This window comes from Typopeltis vanoorti, chromosome 4, assembly GCF_054136105.1.
Source record: "Typopeltis vanoorti isolate ZY-2024b chromosome 4, IOZ_Tvanoo_1.0, whole genome shotgun sequence".
In the NCBI taxonomy this organism is placed as follows: domain Eukaryota; kingdom Metazoa; phylum Arthropoda; class Arachnida; order Uropygi; family Thelyphonidae; genus Typopeltis; species Typopeltis vanoorti.
Genome location: NC_143552.1, coordinates 83,787,100 through 83,801,015, shown reverse-complemented (window position 1 = coordinate 83,801,015; position 13,916 = coordinate 83,787,100). Strand labels below are relative to the sequence as shown.

General features: G+C 35.4%; 1 protein-coding gene across 1 annotated transcript in view; it reads right to left on the bottom strand.

The window, feature by feature from the left end:
* LOC150107459 (F-box only protein 9) overlaps positions 1-13,916 on the bottom strand; it is a 310,233-nt gene that overhangs the window by 121,632 nt on the left and 174,685 nt on the right. The window lies entirely within an intron of this gene.

Here is a 13,916-nt window from a genome sequence, read left to right as displayed (position 1 = left end):
GAAATTTCACAAATAGATGTTATGGAATGGGTTATAGGTAGAACCGAAAGTGAATTTGAAATCAAATCAGATGCTAAAATTATAAATATGATACTACAGAATGAATTAGAAGACGATGATGAACTCGAAGAAGAAAAAAAAAGAGAGTAAAACATGAAGAGGTAGGTGACAGTTTTAATATGTGTATAGAATGGGCTAAGGAAAATGATAAGCCATTCCACAAAATTTTGTTACTAATGCAGCTTCAAGAAGAAGCATTCGAAAAAAGTTCAGCTTCCAAGAAACAAAAGAAAATCAGTGACTTTTTGTACAAAGAAATAAAAAACTTTTTGTGTTATTTTGTAAAACTTTTTTTGTGTTGTGTACAAGAAATATTTTTTATGAAATTAAGTTACGTACTAAACTATGCAATTTTATTAAATCAGAATCCTCAACAATATAGGTACATACAAATTAAATTTTTTTTACTAAAATAAACTTGTGTACTGTATTATTATTTTTTTGTTTTACATTACAGTACAGTAGCTTTTTTTTTTCTATCAGTTACTTCATTTATTTACAGAATTAAATTCCTGTACCATTAGAATCTGATTATTTTCGTTTTAAACGCTAGTTATTGTTGCCTCTTGGAGGAAAATTCACTAATCCGAACTTGCATGGTTTTTATTAGTTCAGATTAGCGAGATACCACTGTATTTTCAGCAAAATGAAAGAACCTGAATAAAATATCTGTTCATTACACTGATTGGAAGAATAAATAATAATAATAACAAAAAATGGTAAGGCAAATATTACCATAAATAAATAAATGTACTGCTATGATTGATCTCATATTTCAAAATAGATGATTTATTTTCACATTTGAAATTTTACACCTCTTGTGGACAAACAAAATAAATGAATTTTAAAATAGAATGTTTTTATCATTGAAATATTGCAGGTAAGACAGTTCGTGTAGCTGATGCACTTCAGAGATTAATAGAAATACGGTGGGCTCACTGGACATGTTTCATAGAACCACTGCATGTTCCAACATCTTGGATAGACAGCTGTAGTATATTTTCATAGGAAGTATTTGCATATCTCAAGACACTGGTTAGAAAGTAGCATACCAGTATATATAAGGCATCAAATTTTCCCTGTGCAACATAGCACTGTTTTCCTTTTAATTTTTGGTTTTATTGAAAGTAATAGAAGAACAGCATCTAAATTATCACCTAGCAAGAAGGGGATGAAACAGATGATATTTTAGCAAGAAAGGAAAGTTTTTTTTTTTTTTTTTTTTGCAAGGAATCTTCTAAGTTGCTGAGTAAGTGGAAGACACTGACAAAACTAAGAACAGAGATTGTTGATGAAGTAGCATGTTAATGGTTTCAGCAGCAACAAGTAAAGAAGATTCTGGTGACAGGTTGACTAATTAGAGAAAAGCCAAAATACTTCCACGAAAAAATTAACATACTTTAAATTGCATGTATATGTAAGGGATAGTTGTACTGGTTTAAGTAGCATCACAGAATCAGGTGCACTGTAATTTGAGAGAAGTGAAGCAATCATCAGATTTCAAGGCTGCAGAAGATTTTGAAACAGTTTTCCAAGAATTGTTCATGATAACAAGTGTTTAATGCAGATGAGATCGGCTTGTTTTGGAGGATGGTGCCAACATCAACTATGGCATACAGCAGCAAGCAAACACTATTTCTGAATATTACAACTGCAAATTCAAACAAATCAGCTTGTCACAATTTGTATAACTGACGATTTCAAGCAGAAAGTGGGTACACATTCTAATTTTCAAATCATGCACAAAGGAATCATGTGGTAGCACTCAATAGGATAAAAGGCAAAAGGCTGCAGTAAGCAAATTGTGTTTGAAGGAAGCTCTTTTCATGAAGGAATAAAGTTTCAAACTTGGATGTCTTGTAATGTGTCAAAGAGATCATCTAGATGATTTCACGTGGGGAAGAATTACTGGAACACTTGAAGGCCACAGAATTACTGATACTACCCAAAGAGTTTGGAATCTCATGCAGCATTGTATCTAGGCTGCAGAAACACTGCTCTGGGCAGTATTTCAAACCAATGGAATATGTTCCAAACATTTGTTAAGAAGTTGCCCTCACGCAGCTATGAAGCATGAAGACAGATTTTTGGTTATAACAGCAAAATGTAATCAACGCAGCACCATTCAGTTTCCAATCCGAAACTGAGTGAGTCAAAAATGAAGAAAAAAATTACAAAAAACCTAGCAAACAAATACACCCATTAAAAAAAAATCATTTTCATATCCACTTAACCAACATTCACAGTATAAACAGAAACATAAGAACATACATCAATACTTACAAACATGCAGACATAACTCAATTTCTGACCGAACCTCAATATCAACTGTAACAGCATACATCTCAGCTGTCCAAACTATACTGTATGATTCCTTCCACCACAAAGGCAGTTCTGCCTTTGCTCAATCTGCAATATGATGATCCAAGGAATTCTGTTTTTGACTTCTCAGGCTTAAAGTCCCTTGTCTGACTCTATTATATTCATGAAACTTCTTTCTCACTATATTCAAATTCTGAAAATCACTGTGACCGATCCTCTATGACTTTCTATCACAAACTTATATAAACAATAATCTGAAATCTTTCATCTCTCTATCCACCAGAAAACAGGATAATCGCAAACTTTCCCATCTCTGACCCTTACTAACAGTATGGTAGTATTAGAAGTAACTAATTAAGCCATCAGTCTATGTTCCAAAGGAGTATCCCATACATCTTCTTATCTGATGACTATCATTCCAATAGAAGATCAAAATATTTAACCTCCTTCTTAAACTTGACCTTCACCATATACAGATCATAGTAATGCAAACCAGATTTTCTATAACATTATATGTAACAAAAAATTTCACTAGCTGTCCTTATCAGTTCCAGGGGATGGATAGGGGAAACCAGTTTCGAGTGTGTGTGTGGGGGGGGGGGGGGGGGGCTGGATGCAAGTAGCTTAACAAAAGAACTCTAATGTAATTCTCAACCTACATTGAAGCATGCAACACAAAACAAAACAACCAGTAACAAATCCAAATCTGACTTTGAAAGTGCCAAATGCAGAAAATTTGCTTCCTATGCTATTTTAGCAATTTGCAGTTATAACTGAAGCAACTAAAGCTATGATGGCAGTATATTATGTCTATTATACTGGTCAGTTTGTCAGAATGAAAAACACAAGTGTTTAGAGGAAAAACCCTGTTATCTCTTATGAGGCTCTGTACAAATGGCAGTTGTACCTTCTTCTCCTGTAAAGGTCATCAAGTATAACTTCCTCTACTCTGCTTCAGTCTCTTTCTTGCCCAGAGATGATAACAGTGTTGCTACAATAACACCTAATAATAAAATAAATGAAAAGTTTACATTATTACTAACTTCCTACTGATAATTTTCCTCCATTAGGTTATCTGCCAGGATTCCAATATTGTCAGATCTTATATTTTGTCCTCCAAAAGTACTTTGTAATGTATCATTCCATCTGGATGTTGGTCTTCCTCTGGATCTTTTAGCCACTGTCTTTGCATCAAATGCCTGCTTTGCTAATCTTTCCTTTCCCATTCTTTTTAAGTGACCATACAGACTAAGATTAGCTCTGTTCACATATTCCTGAATGCTAATAATGTCAAGTTCCTTCCTAATATCTTCATTCTGAATAAAATTCTGCAATTGATGTCATCCATTCATTCCTTAACTTTTCTCAGAACTTTCCTATCTGTGGTCTCTGGTCTTTGATCGATTGTTTTACTTTTAACCTAGCTCTTAGATCCATAAGTTAAAACTGGTTTGAATACTGTCTTATATTCTGCAGGTTTAGTGTTTTGACTAATTTTCCATTAATGCCATACAGATTTATTTGGATGACTCCCCATGATACCTGCTTATTTATTCTACTATCTATTTCCATATTTAATTTGCCATAGTCACTAAAATAATTTTTAGTGAATATGGCAAATTGCTTAAATGTTGTTCTACAGGTTCTCCATTCAGGAAACAGTGGATGTTTTTAATATTGCTGCCTAAGTTCACTCATTTTGTTTTTATTGCTAATTTCATGCCTTATTTGTTACATCAGTTATTCAAATTACTTAATCCTGAAAACATGTACAGCATTTATTAAGAAGTATAACAACATCTGCATAAAGTGGAGATCTGAGATTAACATTGCCAATGATGACATCTGGTTCAGTGCCACTTTCCTTCATAATGTGATTAATAACAGTTGCGGTAGTGTGCACTCTTATCTCACACCAGATTTACATCAGCCATCTACCTGTGCCTCTTTCAATTCTAATTGCTGATTTACAACTTAAATATAGGATGTGTGAAATAGAATGTGAAATCATTATATGATTTCACTCATGTTTTCTCAAATATTTTTCTTAAGTGAAAATCTGATCCTGACAACATCTATTTGGCCTGAACCTGGCTTTACTCTAATCCAAGTTTGGAAAAGGCCTAAGTTCGATTCTCATTGTGATGGGAGGAATCTTTATATGGGTTTTTTCAATTGAAGGTGAGTTAGCCAATCTCATACGGAGGTAGCAGGGTTTTTTCTCCCAGAAACTCAGGTTTTTCATCCTGCATATACAGATAAATCAGCCTTCAGGACACAAGCAATTTACAGACAAAAAAAAAAAAAAACTAGTGGTGGTGTAAATGATGGTGACAGATGGAAGTGGCGGAGACAAAGAGTTGTAGAGTAGGTGCCCTCCCTTGATGAGTCTTTGGACTCCTTGGAGGTGTCACGAAATAATAATAAAGACAAAAGATTTTCTTCAAAAAATAGTAGTGGTTCCAAAAGATATTTACTTTTAAATAAACATTCTTTCATTTTCTTCTGATTTCAATTCAATTCATTTTATTCAAAATATTTTTAAAATAATGCTAAAAAAAAAATCAGCTAATGCCTTTTATTCCCTTATAGGGAGTAGTCAGCGTGAGGCTTTAGGGAGTAGTATAGTAGGTTCGAAAGCAATGGTGTAGCTAGAGCTTTTGCTGCCCAGGGTGGTCCTTGAGTTGCAGGCCCCTCTCAATACTCACCAAAATACTACAAAATACTACATATTGGAAAATAAATTAAAACACTATGTTTATTTTTGAAGTAAAACTTTAATTTCAACATTCTAAAATGTTATTTTTCTTGCTTTTCTCTTAGCAAAATCGTCGATGACATTGGCGAAGTCTATTTCATAGTAATGTAGGTAATTCGTAATCAATTTTATTTAGAAAAAAATCCTCTCACAACTAGCAACACTCACAGCAATTGTGAGGAAAATTCACAGTAGTATTACAATATTTGGAACTGAGTTCTCAAGATTGTATTTTAGAATTAACTGCAAAGTTCAAAAAGGTTCAAAGTGCCGCCCCTCCCTAGCTATGCCAGTGTTTGAAAGTGAGTTAGCTGATCTCCCTAGCTTTTGAGGACTGAGTGGGAAGTTCAATTTCCAGCAGTAGCCAATCAGAGATAGCTGGCTACAGATAGTTAGGTATTGAGAGATGGTGGCACTTGTTTGCCTGTCTATCACTAATTATAGATGGGACCAGTGAAGAGACAGGCAAACAAGTGCCACCATCTCTCAATACCTAACCCTAACAGGATATTACTGTCTGAAATAATGTGGGTCCTATGGTCGATTTTCTTGAGTTCACGGGAAGGAAAACCCGCTTGCCCGTGCCAGAGATCGACTAACTAGAGAAGTGGCCAAAGATAGGCTTAGAAAAAGTTCCTTCAGTCGGTGACTAGACTTGAACTTAAGTCTACCTATGCAGATATAACACACACACACACACACACACACACACACACACACACACACACACACACACACACACACACACACACACACACACACACAGTGGATTCCAGTTAAATGGGCAACATCGCGGGAATAGCATAATCTGGCTCAACTAAGCAGCTGTGCCTACTGCACAAAAATGCATGTAGAAAGTGCACATACATAACATAAAAATACAAGTTTAAACAAGTTTTTCATTTACTGAGTAGAAAATTACTGATTTAGAGAGACACTTAAACAGTTGAATGTAATTAAAGTAAAATGTGTATTAAAGATGCATGCAGTTCCTAGCAGTTAACAAAGTTGTAGGAATCTGTAATATGTTACACTCAATTGATTGAGTGTAGCCTATTGTAGTCCATTTGCAATGGTTCAAGATCTAGGCTTGCTTTTTTGCATCACTAATCTAAGTCTCAACTGCACAAAATCAGCAGAGGTATCTAGTGCAGATATAGCACTGATGTTGGAAGTTTTTTTTTCACTTGGTTATCCTATAAATTAAAGATACCAAGAAGTGATATACTTAGTTTAATCCTTTATCCAAGTGTAAGCAAACAAAGTTTGGACCTGAAGTATTTTAAGGACTAGGGAAATTCGTATAAAGTTAAGACTTCATATCACTTGCCTTAGTATCCCATAATGCAAAGCACATCTCCTTGCAGACATGTAATGCTATGCATTATGGGAAGGGTCACTACCCAGACCGGTTTCGACTTTTATTGAGATCTTTTCAGTGGGAGCCAAACCCAGAGGTGAGGTGATACTAAGTTTGAAGTAATGCCGAAGTCATATTTTCATATTCCAGTTGCCAAAAGTGTCACACTGAAATAGAATTCATCATCTAGCAATAAAATAACTGAAGAAATACAGCCTTCAGTTGTTCAAAAAAATGTAAACAGATTCTTGCTTTCTTCTTATAATATCTCACTCACACACACATGGCACTGATCTGCCATAGGTCTTGGGAACTATCATGTGTAGGTCATCATCATCAAATTCCTGATATGCACCCCTTTGAGGGTGCACAGAATAATTAAAGTAATACATCAAAAAGTCACACCATTACTAACTTCCAATAAACAATTTTCCTCCAAATTAACTGTTATCTGTCAAGACTCCAGCATTATCAGATCTTATATTTCTGATTTTTAAGCACTTTTTACTGTATCAATTCATCTATATCTTAGGTCTTCCTCTGCATCTTTTTCCTGCCGACCTGGAAAAGAATACTTGTTTCGCTAATCTTTCCTCCCTCATCCTGTTTACACCTGAGATTAGCTCTACTATCAGATAACACAGGTAAGCTTGCTTCTTTATGTTTAGATCGGTCTACCTGCCTCCCTATAGAATATGATCCCACCAGTTCCCAAATCACAGCACTCCATAAGCTCCTTAAGAAGGTTAACTCTTGGCCTGTGGAAGTGACTAACAGACTAAAACATTTTAACTCTAGACCCCCCCCCACCCCAGATAAATGGACTACCAAAAATCCATAAGCAAAATGTACCATTATGTCCCACTGTGGATGGCACTGATTCTCCCACATACAAATCAGCCAAACATTTAGCCAAAGTGCTCACACAATATGCTGGCAATACACCTTCACACATAAAAAACTCAGACGACTTTAAAGCCAGTATAGAAAACCTCAACACTCCCCCACACTGATATAGTGGTCAGTTTTGATGCCTCCTCCTTATTCACCAATGTCCCACTCAAAGATATCTTAGACCTCATCCAAGCCAAATTTCCTCACAATATCTCAGCCCTATTTCAGTTCACCATGAACTCCGGCTATTTCGTTTAGCAAGGAAAATTCTACAAACAGATAGAGGGGACAGTCATGGAATCTCCACCTCTGGCCAACTTCTTTATAGAGACTTTTGAAGAAAAAGCCTTAACCCAGTCCCACATAAACCCACTGCTGGGCTACGCTATGTGGATGGCGTGTTCACTATTAGATGCACGGCCTGGATAGAATCAACAATTTCTCAACATACTTAAATGATCAACACCCAAGGATCCAGTTCACCTTGGAAAAGGAAAACAACAACAGTCTCCCCTTTCCTAAATTCTCTGATAAAGATGGATCACTGGCTTTCTCTATTTACAGAAAACCTACACATACTGATAGATACATTCACCAGCAGTCACCCCTCAACAATATGGGATAACAGAGCAAAATTAATCAGTTCAGATAACAATGCTCTAACCATATCCTTAACACCTTCTTAGCAAATGGCTACAACCCCCAAAAATACAAAAAAAATATTAAAACCAGTAAACCACAATCCTCCTCCCCCCTTCATAGCAGAGATTACTCTAAATTTATCACCATTCCTTATATCCAGGGTACATCCAAAAAACTAACAAAAATCCTAAGAAAATATGACCTCACAACTTGTTATAAACCACATAAGAAATTGGCATCTCTTACCACTCCTCCACCAAAGACCAGCTACTTGCACTAGACTTACCTGAAGTAGACCAAGTCCCTTGCAGTTGTAAACTGTCCTCCTATGGCCAAAAAGGCAGGACAGTCAATATCAGGATATCTGAACACAAGGCCTACATTTGGTTCAACCACTCAGGTGTCTTGCTGACCATGCACTGGCCACCCACCACAGAATACGCTGGAAGAAAGCCACTTTATTACACCATAGCAAGTACAAGTATGAAAGACCGTTCCTTGGATGAGCCTCAGCTCTGAAAAACTTGCCAAACCTCAACAAATTTGGGTGCATGAGATTGTCCCAAATTTGGAAATCTTACATTCTTAGATTATCAGCCCCAATGTCCAAGACAACCCAATTTAGCCTGCTAGAGGGAACCTTAAAGACTCTAGAACTGACTTCAGTTGTTTTTCTTCAGCCTCATCTGCTTAGTGTGAGTGCCTGCATGCACATATCAATGTTTTGTGATCCCTGAAGATGACAATGTAACATTGCCAAGGTATTGATTAACATTTTTTAATTAATATTCTAATATACGTTGTCATTTCCTGAAAAATTAAAAGCTAAGTAAACATGGGCACTGTAAGTTATCAGAATGCCAACTGCCAATCCTGTATCAATTTCTATTTGTAGGACAAGCCCCTGATATTCTGGTTCAGAGAACCAGGACAAACAGTGAAAAGTCAGCTACTGGAACAAGCTCCAACTCAATATCTTGAAGAAGAAGAATAAACCTAATAACAGAAGAAATGAAAATAGGAACCATCAATATAAGGAGTATTAATGAAAAGGAAATCAAACCTGCAGAAGAACTGGAAAAGTACCACGTGGACATACAAGGGTGGTCTGAACAGTTCTCGGCCTCGACCACAGATTGGAACATTATTGGCAAGATTTTTATTTTTAAATGTTGTTACATCTGTCATAAGCATCCATGTGAAAATGCAAGTCATTCTATCAAGTAGTTTGTTTTATACAGCTGTCTGAAGCAAAAGTGTTGTCTATATCCCTTGAAATGATAAACTGAGTATCGTGTAGTTATGAAATTCTTTGTAAAAGAAAGGTTTAACAACAAAAGAAATTCATCCGAAGTTCATAAAAGTTTATGGGCACTCTTCTCCTTCATTTTTGACAATTAAGAAATGGACTATTGAGTTTAAACGTGGCTGTACCAGCCTCAAAGATAATCCACGTGAAGGAGACGTCCAAAAAGTGTACCACCACCAGAAATCATTGATCAAGTGCACAACATGGTATTGGAAGACCAGCGAGTCAAAGTGCGTGAAATTGCTGAGACTATAGGCATTTCAAAAGAACATGTAGGATATATTTTGCATGAAGAATGGCAAATGAAAAAGTTTTGTGCAAGATGGGTGATCAAAAAAGATCAGCAAGATGTGCAAGATCAGCAGATCAAAAATGCACTCGCATGAAAACCTCTGAACAGTGCTTGGAGCATTTTAACAAGAATACAACTGATTTTGTGTGTCGATTTATTACTATGGATGAAACTTGGATTCATCATTACATACTAGAATCCAAACAGCAGTCAAAACAGTGGACAGAAACTGATTGTTCAGCGCTAAAGAAGATAAAGTCAGTTTCATCAGCAGAAAAGGTCATGGCATTGGTGTTTTGGGATGCTAAAGGCATTTTGTTTGTTAATTATCTTGAAAAGGGTAAAACAATAACCTGGGAATATTATTCCGATTTTTTAACCAGACTAGAAGAAATAATTCGTGAGAAAAGACCTGGTTTGTAGAAGAAAAAATCATCTTTTATCAGGACAATGCACCTGCCCACAAAGGTGTTTTGGCAATGGGAAAATTAAGGGATCTGCACTATGAATTGTTGGAACATCCACCCTATTCCTCAGATTTGGCTCCCTTTGACTTCTATCTCTTCCCAAAACTAAAACTCTTCCTTGCTGGTCAGCGTTTTTCTTCAAATCAAGAGGTGATTGCAGCTGTAGAGGGATATTTTGTAGATCTTACTGAGAACCACTACAGGGATGGGATTATGGTGCTTGAGCATCACTGGCATAAATGTATGTCTTAAGGGAGATTATGTTGAAAAATAAAAAATAATTTTGAAATTATAAATTCATTTTTTCATTGTTAGGCCAAGTCTTTTCAGATAACCCTCATAATTGGCATTACTCAGACAAAGAAGACAAAAACATGGAGATTTTGTAAATAATAAGTATAAGAGATGCTATTTTCAGACAATAATGATCAAGGAAAGGAAAAAGTAAAGATAGCATTCAACGACATGAAGATAAACTACTTGATTGGAAGGCAGTTTCAAGTAGTTATGTGGACAAACTTCAAAATGAGGACATGGACAACAAAACTGATTTGTGCCTATGGTCATATAGTAGGTTCTTCAAGGAAGAAGTGGAGGAATTTTTTAAGTCATTAGAACAGGCAACTAACAAAGAAAATGGAAAAAGTGGTCCTTGTTGGATATCTCAACAGCAGAGTATGAAATGAACCCCACCAGGCATATAGGAACATTTTGGGAAAATTTGGAGAAAAGGGCAAAGCTAATAATAATGGTAAGTATTTACTGGGCTTCTGCTCAAGACAAAGACTAGTCGTTACTAACACAATGTTTCCACATAAAGATGTGCATAAGTTTACATGGAGAGAAGACACAAGAAATGAAAAGCTTAATTGACTACATCATTGTTGATAGTGATATCTTCATGCTCATTCAGGATACAAAAGTATACAGAGGATTTGAAATTGGAAGTGACCATCACTTAGTACTAAGCATGATAAATATGGATATCACACTGAAAAGAAGAATATGTAAGAAAGTTAAAAAAATAATTACGGTTGAGCAGCTTTCACAAGCAAATTATAGACTTGACTATGCAAACACTTAAAGCAGTCCTGGAAAAGAAGAAAGCATACCAAATGTTCTTAGCAAATAAGTCAGCAGATGCCCTAAAAGAATACAGAGAAAAATGTAAAAGAGCTGTGTAAGAGCTAAGCTAAGATTGTGAAAGAGAAATTTGGAGAAGAACAAGGATCTGTACTTAAGTTTTATAGGTCTGGAAAAGGCATATGACAAGGTGTCCAGAGAAAGGCTTTTTCAAAACACTTCAATTATATGGGGTGAATGGAACATTATACACAGCAATATATAGTGTATAAATATCAGGAAGGTGATAAAATGTTCTGCAGGTTATTGAAGAACCTTAGAAATGGAGGAAAGAATACTGTAAAAGGAATCAAAGATGATAAAGGTGACATAAAAACTGAAGATTAAAGATATCCTATCTGGAGTTTGAAAGATGGTTTTAAACGAACCAAGCAGCAACAGAAACCATACTAGAAAACTTTCAAGGGTAGTACATATCAATACTTTCAGTAGAAAATGCCATCAAAAACTTGAAATGTGGAAAGGCAGCTGGAGTATTATTAGACTATATATTAGACCAGAAATGCTTATATATGGAGGTATAAAAATTTTACAGTGGCTTCACTGCATAATTCAGAGGGCCTGGACTAGAGATCTCATGGCACCCATCTATAAAAAAGGGAATAAAACTGAATGTGAGAATTACAGAGGAATTTTTCTACTAAATGTTCCAGGTAAGATTAATGTAAGCATACTTGAAAAGAGGTTGAGAAAGAGTGTGAAAGAGAAACTTGGAGAAGAACAAGCTGGGTTCAAATCAAATAGAGGTTGTCAGGATTCAGATTTTCACTTTAAGACAAATAGTTGAGAAATCGTGGCAATATGACAAAGATCTGTACTTTAGTTTTGTAGGTCTGGAAAAGGCATATGGCAAATGCTCAGAGAAAAGCTTTTCAAAACCCTTCAATTATATGGGGTGAATGGAACATTATACAGAGCAATACATAGTCTATATTTAAGTTGTCAGTCAGCAGTCAGAATTGAAGGAAACAGAAATATGGTTTGATGTAAAATCAGGGGTAAGACAAGGATGCACATTATCTCCATTCATATTCATCATCTATATGGATCACGTTATGAAAGAAAGTGGCATAAAGCTGATATTAGAATCTGAAATGTTAAATTTGGCTCTTTGCTTTATGCAGATGATGATGTATTCCTAAATGCATCTAGTGCAAGTCTCCAGGATTCACTAACTAAAATAAATAACAGCTATAACAAATTTATCATGAAAATCGGCAATAAAAAGACCAAAGCTATGAAAATAGGCAGGAGCATATAAAACTGCAGTCTGAATGGATGCAGAAATTGTGAAGATGGCAGGTTAAATCTGGAAATAGACAACAGAATAAGCAAAGATGGTATGGTGGGTGCTAGCCAGCTGAATAAATGTATATGGAATAAGAGAGAAATTAGCCAAAACACCATTGTTTAAACAGTGTTTAAACCAGTTTTAAGTTATGGATCTGAGAGTTGGATTAGAAATACAGCACTTGATCAAAGACTTGAGACCACAGATATGAGGTTTCTGAGTAAAATTAGGAGAGTGAACCAACTGGCATCAATGGCGAAATCATATTAAAAATGAAGACATTAGAAAGAAATTTGACATCATTAGCATTCAAGAATGTGTCAGCAGAGCTAATCTAAGCTGGTATGGCCACTTAAATAGAATGGGTGAAGAAAGGTTAGCAAAACTGGTGTTTGATGCCAAGAAGGCAAAGAGACCAAGGTCTAGGTGGACTAATATGGTCAGAAGTGCTTTAGAAGCAAGGAATGTTAGATATAACATGCTCACAAGTAATAGATTGATTTGGAGGAAAATTGTTGATAGGAAATTAATAATAATGTAAACTTAATCATGCAGTGCTGTCATAGCACTGAACACCCCTTGCAGGCACATATCAGGAAATTGATGATAATGATGATGTATTTAAATATTCAGCTGTAGAATTAGAAGTAGTTACAATTTTCAACTGTAAGTAGCTTTCACCTCTGCATGTAATTACCATTTATAAATAAGACCTTGCTTACCACTATGCTAAAATTTTTTATTAAGTTCATAATATGGAGCTAAACAAATATCCAATTGTCTCGTGAATTTTCTGGAGCGCTCGACTGAGGGATCATCATCCGCAAAATAAGTTCCTAACTTTCTCACCAAGTCCAATCCTTCTGTTAATTTCTTTAAACTGAATTTTTTAACGGATTCATCACAACAGAATCATCGGAAGAACTTTCCCCGTCATTTGGTTTGACGTCATCTATTAATTGTACCAGTTCCTCCTCATTTAAATCTAGTTCCTAATCAGTTAATTCACTAATTTCGTTTTCAACCATATCACAAAAGCCCTCCAAGTGGCCATTACTATAAAAATAAATTTTTTTTTACATAAAAAAAGCATTACATATTGTATGTAACTCACCAGAAAATAAAGTGCTCAGCTTGAGATTAACACACTTATGATTTTTAATGTGCTTTCCTGGCAGAAAACAAAGATAATTTTCAACAATAAACGCTTTATATGGTAACCAACTGACGTAAATGCGTGCTAAAGGATATTTCCCCTAATATAAATTTGCTACTTATAACTACGTGTGATATGAGCTGATGCAAATTTAACGAAGATAAGAAGATAAAATTTGATTTTTAAGTCGCACGGTGAAAAATATTTTTAAAGTTAAAGGAT